The sequence below is a fragment of the Rhinoraja longicauda genome, chromosome 33 (genome assembly GCF_053455715.1).
Source record: "Rhinoraja longicauda isolate Sanriku21f chromosome 33, sRhiLon1.1, whole genome shotgun sequence".
NCBI lineage: Eukaryota > Metazoa > Chordata > Chondrichthyes > Rajiformes > Arhynchobatidae > Rhinoraja > Rhinoraja longicauda.
In genome coordinates, this window is record NC_135985.1 from 25052630 (window position 1) to 25065208 (window position 12579).

Genomic DNA, 12579 nt, shown 5'->3' on the forward strand with positions numbered 1-12579 from the left:
CCATGTTAGAGCCCCTGCTTCCGACACCACTCCCGACTCGCAAGGTGCACCAGCGAGCCCTTCTTCACCCCTCCGCGAGGACTCAGTAATTCAGTGGGTCCGGTTCTATTGTGACTCTTTTCGTGAACACCTTCAGCTCCTCGTATCTCCACCTATCACTTGCCAGACTTTGTCTCACCCACATCTCTCTTCCATCTTTCTCCCCCCTCCCCCCCCCCCATACAATCAGTGTGAAGAAGTGTCCCGACCTGAAACGCTGCCTGTCCATGTTCTCCAGAGATGTTGCCTGACTCTTTGAGTTACTCCAACACTCTGTGTGTCTCTATTCCATGATGTGCTCATTCCTGCTTCCAAAATGTGGCACGGTGGGCCAGCTGGTAGAGCCACTGCCTCCGTGTCAAAGACCCCCGTTTGATCTTGACCCCGGGTGCTGTCTGTGTTCTCCCTGTGTTCTCCCGCGTGGGTTTCCTCCGGGTGCTCCAGTTTCCTCCCACATCCCAAAGATGCGCAAAATTGTACGTTAATTGACCTGTATAACTGCCCTGGTGCGTAGCGGTGGTTGAGAAAGTAGGATAAGGTAGAACTAGAGTGAACGGGTGCTCGATGGGCCGTGTGGTTACAGGGGTTATGGGGAGAAGGCAGCAGAATGGGGTTGTGGGGGAAAGATAGATCAGCCACGATTGAATGGCGGAGTAGACTCGATGGGCTGAACGGCCTAACTCTACTCCAATGGCATGAACATAAAGATTCTCTGGAGAACATGGATAGGTGACCGGGACTCTTCCTCACTGACTCGGTCGGCTGAGTTACTCCAGCACTCTCTCAGTGTGTCACCATGGGGCTCCCTCCCCTCTCACCTGCTGCCGCCTTCGAGGTGTTTTCATAGAAACATAGAAAATAGGTGCAGGAGTAGGCCATTCGGCCCTTTGAGCCTGCACCGCCATTCAATATGATCATGGCTGATCATCCAACTCAGTATCCTGTACCTGCCTTCTCTCCATACCCCCTGATCCCTTTAGCCACAAGGGCCACATTAACTCCCTCTTAAATATAGCCAATGAACTGGCCTCAACTACCCTCTATGGCAGAGAATTCCACAGATTCACCACTCTCTGTGTGAAAAAAAACGTTCTCATCTCGGTCCTAAAAGACTTCCCTTATCCTAAAACTGTGACCCCTTGTTCTGGACTTCCCCATCATCGGGAACAGTCTTCCTGCATCTAGCCTGTCCAACCCCTTAAGAATTTTGTAAGTTTCTATAAGATCCCCCCTCAATCTTCTAAATTCCAGCGAGTACAAGCCGAGTCTATCCAGTCTTTCTTCATATGAAAGTCCTGCCATCCCTGGAATCAATCTGGTGAACCTTCTCTGTACTCCCTCTATGGCAAGAATGTCTTTCCTCAGATTAGGAGACCAAAACTGTAAGCAATACTCCAGCTGTGGTTGTTACAACGAGGGTTGACTGTGTTGCCGTTGTGAAACAGGAGAGACGATTGAGAGCACCGTTGATTCACGACAGAGTGACACTCGCTGCGCCATCTGTGGCCGCTCACGGAATTTCAACTGAGCTGTCGTCATTTTGTCCGGATTATGGGGGTGCACCTGCCATCAGTTGCCGGAGAATCGATGTTCGACCTGTAACTTGTGTTGGTTCAGGCGCCAGTCACAATACTTCACAAATATTTAATTGGCTGAAAAATACTTGGTGACATCCTGAGAAAAGAAATACTAGATAAACCCAACAAAATGATTTCTGTTTCAGTGTTGTGTTGAGGTCGATCGATACCGATGCCCCTCGACTTGCACTGCTACGACGTACGATAGTTTGACTTTACGATGGTGCAAAACCAATACACATTCAGTAGAAACCCTACTTCGAATTTTGATCATTGATCTTTTCCCGGGCGAGCGATATGCATTTTCAACGTACGATATTTTTGATTTACGATGGGTTTATCGGAACGTAACCACATCGTAAGTCAAGGTTACTTGTACTGCACTTACAATCGTACAATCTCTGCAGGACTATAGGTTCTGAGTCATATTTAAAAAGAACACAAGGTGTTGGAGTAACTCAGCGGGCCAGGCAGCAACTCTGGAGGATAGATTGGTGACGTTTCAGGTCGGGTTCCTTCTTCAGACTGTTATATTGGTTTTGTTCTTTGGTCCATGTGCATTAATACTAGAGTAACCAGTCTCATTTTATGTGGGACCTGCTGAAGGACGCTTGGATCAATTGCAATCATTGTTGTGGAGTCTTGTCATGGAGTCATACAGTGTGGAAACAGGCCCTTCGACCCAGCTTGCCCGTGCCGACCAAGTTACCCTATCTGCAGTAGTCCCACGTGCTTGCCTTTGGCCCGTGTCTCGCTCCAAAGCATTCCTATCCATGTACCTGTCTAAATATCTGTTACACGTTGGAAGAGTACTTGCCACAACTACCACCTCTGGCAGCCCGTTCCATATTACTACCACCCTCTGTGTGGAAAAACTTGTCCCTCAAGTTCCTATTAAATCTTTCCCCTCTCACCTTAAACGCATGTCCCCTGGAACTTGGATCCCCTATTCTGCATTAAAAAACTCTACATTTACCCTATTTCCTTCATCAGCTTTGCTTTTATTCTAGAGAAACAGACTGAAGAAGGGTCTCGACCCGAAACATCACCCATTCCTTCTCTCCAGGGTCTTGACCCTAAACATCACCCACTCCTTTTCTCCAGAGATGCTGCCTTTCCCATTGAGTTACTCCACCATATTGTGTCTTATCTGTTTTAAACCAGCATCTGCAGTTTCTTCCTACATAAAAAGAGACTTCAGCGGCGGCGGCAGCGGCGGCAGCGGCGGCAGCGGCAGCGGCAGCAGCGGCAGCAGCGGCAGCAGCAGCGGCAGCAGCAGCGGCAGCAGCGGCAGCAGCAGCGGCAGCAGCGGCAGCGGCAGCGGCAGCAGCAGCAGCAGCAGCGGCAGCGGCGGCAGCAGCAGGTTTCTGTGCGGTTATGGAGTTAAGAAGATGACAAAAAGCTGTGTTGCGCTGATGGGCATAATGGCATCTAATGACCCGAGTGTTGGGCTGGGCTCATCTCTTTTCAGAATTGAGTAGTCTACTAATTGCCGCTGTCATGGCAACCCAGAGTAATGTGATGGAAATTGTTTCAACAATTTGAATGCCTCCGATTCAGCCTCCTTTGTTATTTTAATAAAACAGCAAACTGACAGAAATAGCCAGCGCCCGAAATAAACTACAGGCCAACATTTCAGGTAGGGTTTTGTCGCCTGAAAATGATGTCCACAAACCAGGGATTCGCCATTTACAATGTGTGTTTTTTTGTAAACTAAATCATTTCACCATCCCAACTTGTTTATTTCGTAAGTCTTAGTTTTTAAAGATACATCACGGAAACAGGCCCTTCAGCCCACCGAGTCCGCACTGACCAGCAATCCCCGTATACTAGCACTATCCTACACACTAGGGACAATTTTACAGAAGCCAACTAACCTACAAACCTGTACGTCTTTGGAGTGTGGGAGGAAACCAGAGCACCCGGGGAAAACCCACGCGGTCACAGAGAGACAATAGACAATAGACAATAGGTGCAGGAGTAGGCCATTCAGCCCTTCGAGCCAGCACCGCCATTGAATGCGATCATGGCTGATCACTCTCAATCAGTACCCCGTTCCTGCCTTCTCCCCATACCCCCTCACTCCGCTATCCTTAAGAGCTCTATCCAACTCTCTCTTGAAAGCATCCAACGAACTGGCCTCCACTGCCTTCTGAGGCAGAGAATTCCACACCTTCACCACCCTCTGACTGAAAAAGTTCTTCCTCATCTCCGTTCTAAATGGCCTACCCCTTATTCTTAAACTGTGGCCCCTTGTTCTGGACTCCCCCAACATTGGGAACATGTTATCTGCCTCTAATGTGTCCAATCCCCTAATTATCTTATATGTTTCAATAAGATCCCCCCTCATCCTTCTAAATTCCAGTGTATACAAGCCCAATCGCTCCAGCCTTTCAACATACGACAGTCCCGCCATTCCGGGAATTAACCTAGTGAACCTACGCTGCACGCCCTCCATAGCAAGAATATCCTTCCTCAAATTTGGAGACCAAAACTGCACACAGTACTCCAGGTGCGGTCTCACCAGGGCCCGGTACAACTGTAGAAGGACCTCTTTGCTCCTATACTCAACTCCTCTTGTTACGAAGGCCAACATTCCATTGGCTTTCTTCACTGCCTGCTGTACCTGCAAACTCTGTACAGACAGCACCCGTAGTCAGGATCGAACCCAGGTCACTGGCGCTGTCAGGCAGCAACTCTACCGCTGTGCCACCCTCTAAGGTGGCCTTGTTCAGTACCAAACTGTTACTAAACTAATTCAGAATCTCTCTATTCAGTGGACATCCTTATTTCACACCAGGATACCACAAAATCGGGGTCCCGACTCTCAATTATTTTAATGTAATAGTGTATGATGAATGAAAGTGTACTGCATAACAGGACCCACTTACCCCAGCATACAATTACTGCATAACAGGACCCATCCTGCATAACAGGACCCACTTACCCCAGCATACAATTACTGGCACAAATGCTTCACGGTGAGCTGCAAACTCCCAATTTCCCCACCTGCTTTGACAGTGACTGGGAAGTGATCCAGCTTTTGAAACAAGAGGTAATTAATTGAGTTTGAGCTGAGTGTTGCATGAAATACTATTCTATCCAATTAGTTCATACAAAGACAAATTGTTCTCGACTGATTTTTTTTCTCTCTTTAAAGGTACATTAGTTGAAATAATTACAAATGATAATTCTCTCTCTTCTGATGCTTCATAGTACTCTGCACAGGAACATGGCCTTTGGCCCACAGTTTCAGTGCCAACTGGGATGCCAATGTAAACGGTCCCGTCTGCAAATACATGGGCCATAAACCTCCATCACCTGCTTGTTCTTATCCCATAAATGTCCCTTCTGACTTCTAAGTACCTTCTTTGCAGGCGGGTAGTGGATACTGGTGCAGACCGAGCCGGGGCAGACAGAGCCAGAGCAGATCCAGCCAGAACAGACGGAGCCAGAGCAGACGGAGCCGGAGCAGACGGAGCTGGGGCAGACGGAGCCGGGGCAGACGGAGCCGGTGCAGACATGAGCGGGCTCGGCAGCCCAAGCTTCATCCAAGATGACAGGAAATTGCAGCAAATTGTGGACCTAAGACCATCACACAAACCAACCTCCCTTCAATTGACTCCATTGGCACCTCACGCTGCCTCGGCAAGGCCAGCAGCATAACCAAGAACGAGTCGCACCCTGGCCACTCCCTCTTCTCCCCTCTCCCATCAGGCAAAGGTACAGAAGTGTGAAAACGCACACCTCCAGATTCAGGGGCAGTTTCTTCCCAATTGTTATCAGGCAACTGAACCAATCATCTTACCACAACCAGAGAGCAGTCCTGAACTACTGTCTCCTCTTTGGTGACCCTCGGACTACCCTTGATTGGACGTTTCTGGCTTTACCTTGCACTAAATGTCATTCTCTTATCATGTATCTGTAGACTGTAAATGGCTCGATTGTGATCATGTATTGTCTCCGCTGACTGGATAGAACGCAACAAAGCTTTTCACTGTACCTCGGTACACATGAAAATAAACAAAACTGACTGAAGTAACCACTGAGAGTAAGGAACAAGGCCGACCTTCTGAAGAAGGGTCTTGACCCGGAACATCCCCTATTCCTTTTCTCCAGAGATGCTGCCTGACCCACTGAGTCACTCCAGCTTTTAGCGTCTATGGTGTAGACCAACATCTGTAGTTCCTTCCAACACCCTTTCTCTGCTGAGTTTTACAGAGATTGCAAAGTGAGATAAACACGTTTCTGTCTCTGAGTATTTATTAACCCCGTGGCTGTTGCAGGCTGTGTGTCAATGAGGGGGAAAGTGGTCTTGGTTTCTAATCAGCTGGGAAGTGTACATGTCCACCATTTAGTTAAGGCGCCAGCTTGATGGAATGTCTTCCATAGAGTTCTACGTTAACGACAAAAAGGACACAGAGTGCTGGAGCAACTCAGCGGATCAGACAGCATCTCTGGAGAACGTGGACAGGTCGGGATCCTCCTTCAGACTGATTGTGGTGGGGGGTTGGGGGAGAGAAAGTTGGAAGAGAGGAGGGGCAGGCCAGGCCAAACCCAGATGAGTGGTAGTTGGATACAGGTGGGGGTGGGGGGGGTGACGGCTTGAACGGCAGATGGTTGGACAAAGGTGGGAGACATGGAAGATGGAGAGGGGAGAGAAGGGGTGAGGGGAGTTATTTGTAGGTTTGTTACTTCAGATTGGAGAATTCAATGTTCATACTGTAAGCTACCCAAGCAAAATATGAGGTGCTTTTGCCTATGGCCTCACCACTGGCACAGGAGGGCCAGGTCAGAATGGGAAGGGGAGATACAATGGTAGCAGCCAGGAGATCCAGCAGGCCCTGGTGGACTGAACACTTGTGCAAGGTCCGCCAAGAACATTGTCATAAACACCTGAGTAACAGCCCAGTGAATGGATTGCCACAGGGTATAGAGCACTCAGTCTGAAGAAGGGTCTCGACCCCAAACGTCACCCATTCCATGTCTCCAGAGATGCTGCCTGGCCCGCTGAGTTACTCCAGCATTTTGTGTCTACCTTCGATTTAAAGCAGCATCTGCAGTTGTTTTCCTATACATCTTGCCGCTCCACTGCAAAATCTCCTCAACGTGTTGTCAACTTTGAAGAAGTTCTCCTCTCTCCCACGAGAGTTCAGCAACATCCTCTCTCGCTGCTGCCCCTCTGTGATCCCTCCTTCCCTCCGACTCCACGCATCAGTCTGAAGAAGGGTCTCGACCCCAAACGTCACCCATTCCATGTCTCCAGAGATGCTGCCTGTCCCGCTGAGTTGCTCCAGCTTTTTGTGTCTTTCTTCGTTTTAAACCAGCATCTGCAGTTCCTTCCTGCACATTGCATCCGCAATTTCATGCACTGGTACTGGAGAGTCTAACAAAAGCTGAAAAGGTATTTTAATGAAAAAAAGAGAATACGCAGAAAAGTTCTAAGTGATTGTGGGAGTTTGCAGGTGACATGAAAGTTGGTGGTGTGTTAGTGAGCAAGGTTTTCAACGGTTTAGTTCAGTTTATTATTACAATTAGGCCGTTCACAGATGTAAAATTCAATGATTGAATGATGCTTTCTTGTCACATTTAGCTTGATACAGTCAAATGCTTTGTTTTGCACACAACCTGCTACAAACATGCAATTCGATTTATTCACAAAATGCTGGAGTAACTCAGCAGGTCAGGCAGCATCTCGGGAGAGAAGGAATGGGTGACGTTTCGGGTCGAGACCCTTCTACAAACATGCAGCTGACCTCACCTGGGCAGTACACAAGTGGCGCCACGTTCTGGCGATGATAACGTCAGCAAAGTTCATCAAAGAGTCCCATCTACAGCCTCCTGCTGCACGCGGCAGCACGCCTCCCTCTGTTCTCGGCGTCCTTCCTCGGCTCTCCCTCACACTCTGACAGTCCCCCTCACTCTCTGACGGACCCCCCTCACTCTCTGACAGTCCCCCTCACTCTCTAAGAGACCCGTCACTCTCTGACAGTCCCCCTCACTCTCTGACAGTCCCCCTCACTCTCTAAGAGACCCGTCACTCTCTGACAGTCCCCCTCACTCTCTGACAGTCCCCTCACTCTCTGACAGTCCCCCTCACTCTCTGACAGTCCCCCTCACTCTCTTACAGTCCCCCTCACTCTCTGACAGTCCCCCTCACTCTCTGACAGCCCCCTCACTCTCTGACGGTCCCCCTCACTCTCTGACAGTCCCCTCACTCTCTGACGGTCCCCCCCTCACTCTCTGACGGTCCCCCCCTCACTCTCTGACAGTCCCCTCACTCTCTGACGGTCCCCCCCTCACTCTCTGACAGTCCCCCCCTCACTCTCTGACAGTCCCCTCACTCTCTGACAGTCCCCCTCACTCTCTGACGGTCCCCCTCACTCTCTGACGGTCCCCCCCTCACTCTCTGACAGTCCCCCTCACTCTCTGACAGTCCCCCCCTCACTCTCTGACAGTCCCCTCTCACTCTGACAGTCCCCCTCACTCTCTGACAGTCCCCTCACTCTCTAACGGTCCCCCCCTCACTCTCTGACGGTCCCCCTCACTCTCTGACAGTCCTCTCACTCTCCGACAGCCCCCCTCACTCTCTGACAGTCCCCCTCACTCTCTGACGGTCCCCCTGCTCACTCGCTGACAGTCCCCCTCACTCTCTGACGGACCCCCCTCACTCTCTGACAGTCCCCCTCACTCTCTAAGAGACCCGTCACTCTCTGACAGTCCCCCTCACTCTCTAAGAGACCCGTCACTCTCTGACAGTCCCCCCTCACTCTCTGACAGTCCCCCTCACTCTCTGACGGTCCCCCCCTCACTCTCTGACAGTCCCCCTCACTCTCTGACAGCCCCCCTCACTCTCTGACAGTCCCCCTCCCTCTCTGACAGCCCCCTCACTCTCTGACAGTCCCCCCCCTCACTCTCTGACAGTCCCCCTCACTCTCTGACAGTCCCCCTCACTCTCTGACAGTCCCCCTCACTCTCTGACAGTCCCCCCCCTCACTCTCTGATGGTCCCCCCCTCACTCTCTGACAGTCCCCACACTCTCTGACGGCCCCCCCCTCACTCTCTGACAGTCCCCTCACTCTCTGACAGTCCCCCTCACTCTCTGACAGTCCCCCTCACTCTCTGACGGTCCCCCCCCTCACTCTCTGACAGTCCCCCTCACTCTCTGACAGTCCCCCCCTCACTCTCTGACAGTCCCCCCCTCACTCTCTGACAGTCCCCCTCACTCTCTGACGGTCCCCCCCTCACTCTCTGACAGTCCCCCCCTCACTCTGACAGTCCCCCTCACTCTCTGACGGTCCCCCCCTCACTCTCTGACAGTCCCCTCTCACTCTGACAGTCCCCCTCACTCTCTGACAGTCCCCCTCACTCTCTGACAGTCCCCTCACTCTCTAACGGTCCCCCCCTCACTCTCTGACGGTCACCCTCACTCTCTGACAGTCCTCTCACTCTCCGACAGCCCCCCTCACTCTCTGACAGTCCCCCCCTCACTCTCTGACAGTCCCCCCCTCACTCTCTGACAGTCCCCCTCACTCTCTGACAGTCCCCCCCCCTCACTCTCTGACAGTCCCCCTCACTCTCTGACAGTCCCCCCCTCACTCTCTGACAGTCCCCCCCTCACTCTCTGACGGTCCCCCTCACTCTCTGACAGTCCCCTCACTCTCTGACGGTCCCCCTCACTGTCTGACGGCCCCCCTCACTCTCTGACAGTCCCCCCCTCACTCTCTGACAGTCCCCCCCTCACTCTCTGACAGTCCCCCTCACTCTCTGACAGTCCCCCCCCTCACTCTCTGACAGTCCTCCCCTCACTCTCTGACAGTCCCCCTCACTCTCTGACAGTCCCCCTCACTCTCTGACAGTCCCCCTCACTCTCCGACGGTCCCCTCACTCTCTGACAGTCCCCCCCTCACTCTCTGACAGTCCCCCTCACTCTCTGACAGTCCCCCCTCACTCTCTGATGGTCCCCCTGCTCTCTGACAGTCCCCCTCAATCTCTGACAGTCCCCTCTCGCTCTCTGACAGTTCCCCTCCCTCTCTGACAGTCCCCTCTCGCTCTCTGACAGTTCCCCTCACTCTCTGACAGTCCCCCTCACTCTCTGACAGTCCCCCCCTCACTCTCTGACAGTCCCCCCCTCACTCTCTGACAGTCCCCCTCACTCTCTGACAGTCCCCCTCACTCTCTGACAGTCCCCCTCACTCTCTGACAGTACCCCCCTCACTCTCTGACAGTCCCCCCCTCACTCTCTGACAGTCCCCCTCACTCTGACAGTCCCCCCTCACTCTCTGACGTTCCCCCTCACTCTCTGACAGTCCCCCTCACTCTCTGACAGTCCCCCCCCTCACTCTCTGACGTTCCCCCCCTCACTCTCTGACAGTCCCCCCCCCTCACTCTCTGACAGTCCCCCCCCCTCACTCTCTGACAGTCCCCCTCACTCTCTGACGGTCCCCCTCACTCTCTGACGGTCCCCCTCACTCTCTGACAGTCCCCCCCTCACTCTCTGACGGTCCCCCCCTCACTCTCTGACGGTCCCCCTCACTCTCTGACAGTCCCCCCCCTCACTCTCTGACGGTCCCCCTCACTCTCTGACAGCCCCCCTCACTCTGACAGTCCCCTCACTCTCTGACGGTCCCCCTCACTCTCTGACGGCCCCCCTCACTCTCTGACAGTCCCCCCCTCACTCTCTGACAGTCCCCCCCTCACTCTCTGACGGTCCCCCTCACTCTCTGACAGTCCCCCTCACTCTCTGACAGTCCCCCTCATTCTCTGACGGCCCCCCTCACTCTCTGACAGTCCCCCCTCACTCTCCGACGGTCCCCTCATTCTCTGACAGCCCCCCCCTCACTCTCTGACAGTCCCCCTCACTCTCTGACAGTCCCCCTCACTCTCTGACAGTCCCCCCCTCACTCTCCGACGGTCCCCTCACTCTCTGACAGTCCCCCCCTCACTCTCTGACAGTCCCCCCCACTCTCTGACAGTCCCCCTCATTCTCTGACAGTCCCCCTCACTCTCTGACAGTCCCCCTCACTCTCTGACAGTCCCCCTCACTCTGACAGTCCCCCCTCACTCTCTGACAGTCCCCCTCACTCTCTGACAGTCCCCCTCACTCTCTGACAGTCCCCCCTCACTCTCTGACAGTCCCCCCCTCACTCTCTGACAGTCCCCTCTCGCTCTCTGACAGTCCCCTCACTCTCTGACAGTCCCCCCTCACTCTCTGACAGTCCCCCCCTCACTCTCTCACAGTCCCCCCCTCACTCTCTCACAGTCCCCCCCTCACTCTCTCACAGTCCCCCTCACTCTCTAATGACCCCCCTCACTCTCTGAGTCCCCCTCACTCTCTGACAGTCCCACCCCCCTCACTCTCTGACAGTCCCCCCTCACTCTCTGACAGTCCCCCCTCACTCTCTGACGGTCCCTCTCGCTCTCTGACAGTCCCCCTCACTCTGACAGTCCCCCCTCACTCTCTGACGTTCCCCCTCACTCTCTGACAGTCCCCCTCACTCTCTGACAGTCCCCCCCTCACTCTCTGACAGTCCCCCCCTCACTCTCTGACGGTCCCCCTCACTCTCTGACAGCCCCCCTCACTCTCTGACAGTCCCCTCACTCTCTGACGGTCCCCCTCACTCTCTGACGGCCCCCCTCACTCTCTGACAGTCCCCCCTCACTCTCCGACGGTCCCCTCATTCTCTGACAGCCCCCCCCTCACTCTCTGACAGTCCCCCTCACTCTCTGACAGTCCCCCTCACTCTCTGACAGTCCCCCCCTCACTCTCCGACGGTCCCCTCACTCTCTGACAGTCCCCCCCTCACTCTCTGACAGTCCCCCCCACTCTCTGACAGTCCCCCTCATTCTCTGACAGTCCCCCTCACTCTCTGACAGTCCCCCTCACTCTCTGACAGTCCCCCTCACTCTCTGACAGTCCCCCCTCACTCTCTGACAGTCCCCCTCACTCTCTGACAGTCCCCCTCACTCTCTGACAGTCCCCCCTCACTCTCTGACAGTCCCCCCCTCACTCTCTGACAGTCCCCTCTCGCTCTCTGACAGTCCCCTCACTCTCTGACAGTCCCCCCTCACTCTCTGACAGTCCCCCCCTCACTCTCTCACAGTCCCCCCCTCACTCTCTCACAGTCCCCCCCTCACTCTCTCACAGTCCCCCTCACTCTCTAATGACCCCCCTCACTCTCTGAGTCCCCCTCACTCTCTGACAGTCCCCCCCCCCTCACTCTCTGACAGTCCCCCCTCACTCTCTGACAGTCCCCCCTCACTCTCTGACGGTCCCTCTCGCTCTCTGACAGTCCCCCTCACTCTGACAGTCCCCCCTCACTCTCTGACGTTCCCCCTCACTCTCTGACAGTCCCCCTCACTCTCTGACAGTCCCCCCCCTCACTCTCTGACGTTCCCCCCCTCACTCTCTGACAGTCCCCCCCCTCACTCTCTGACAGTCCCCCCCCTCACTCTCTGACGTTCCCCCCCTCACTCTCTGACAGTCCCCCCCCCTCACTCTCTGACAGTCCCCCTCACTCTCTGACAGTCCCCCCCTCACTCTCTGACAGTCCCCCCCACTCTCTGACAGTCCCCCTCATTCTCTGACAGTCCCCCTCACTCTCTGACAGTCCCCCTCACTCTCTGACAGTCCCCCTCACTCTCTGACAGTCCCCCTCACTCTCTGACAGTCCCCCCTCACTCTCTGACAGTCCCCCCCTCACTCTCTGACAGTCCCCTCTCGCTCTCTGACAGTCCCCTCACTCTCTGACAGTCCCCCCCTCACTCTCTGACAGTCCCCCCCTCACTCTCTGACAGTCCCCCCCTCACTCTCTCACAGTCCCCCTCACTCTCTGACAGTCCCCCCCCCTCACTCTCTGACAGTCCCCCTCACTCTCTGACAGTCCCCCCCTCACTCTCTGACAGTCCCCCTCACTCTCTGACAGTCCCCCTCACTCTCTAAGAGACCCGTCACTCTCTGACG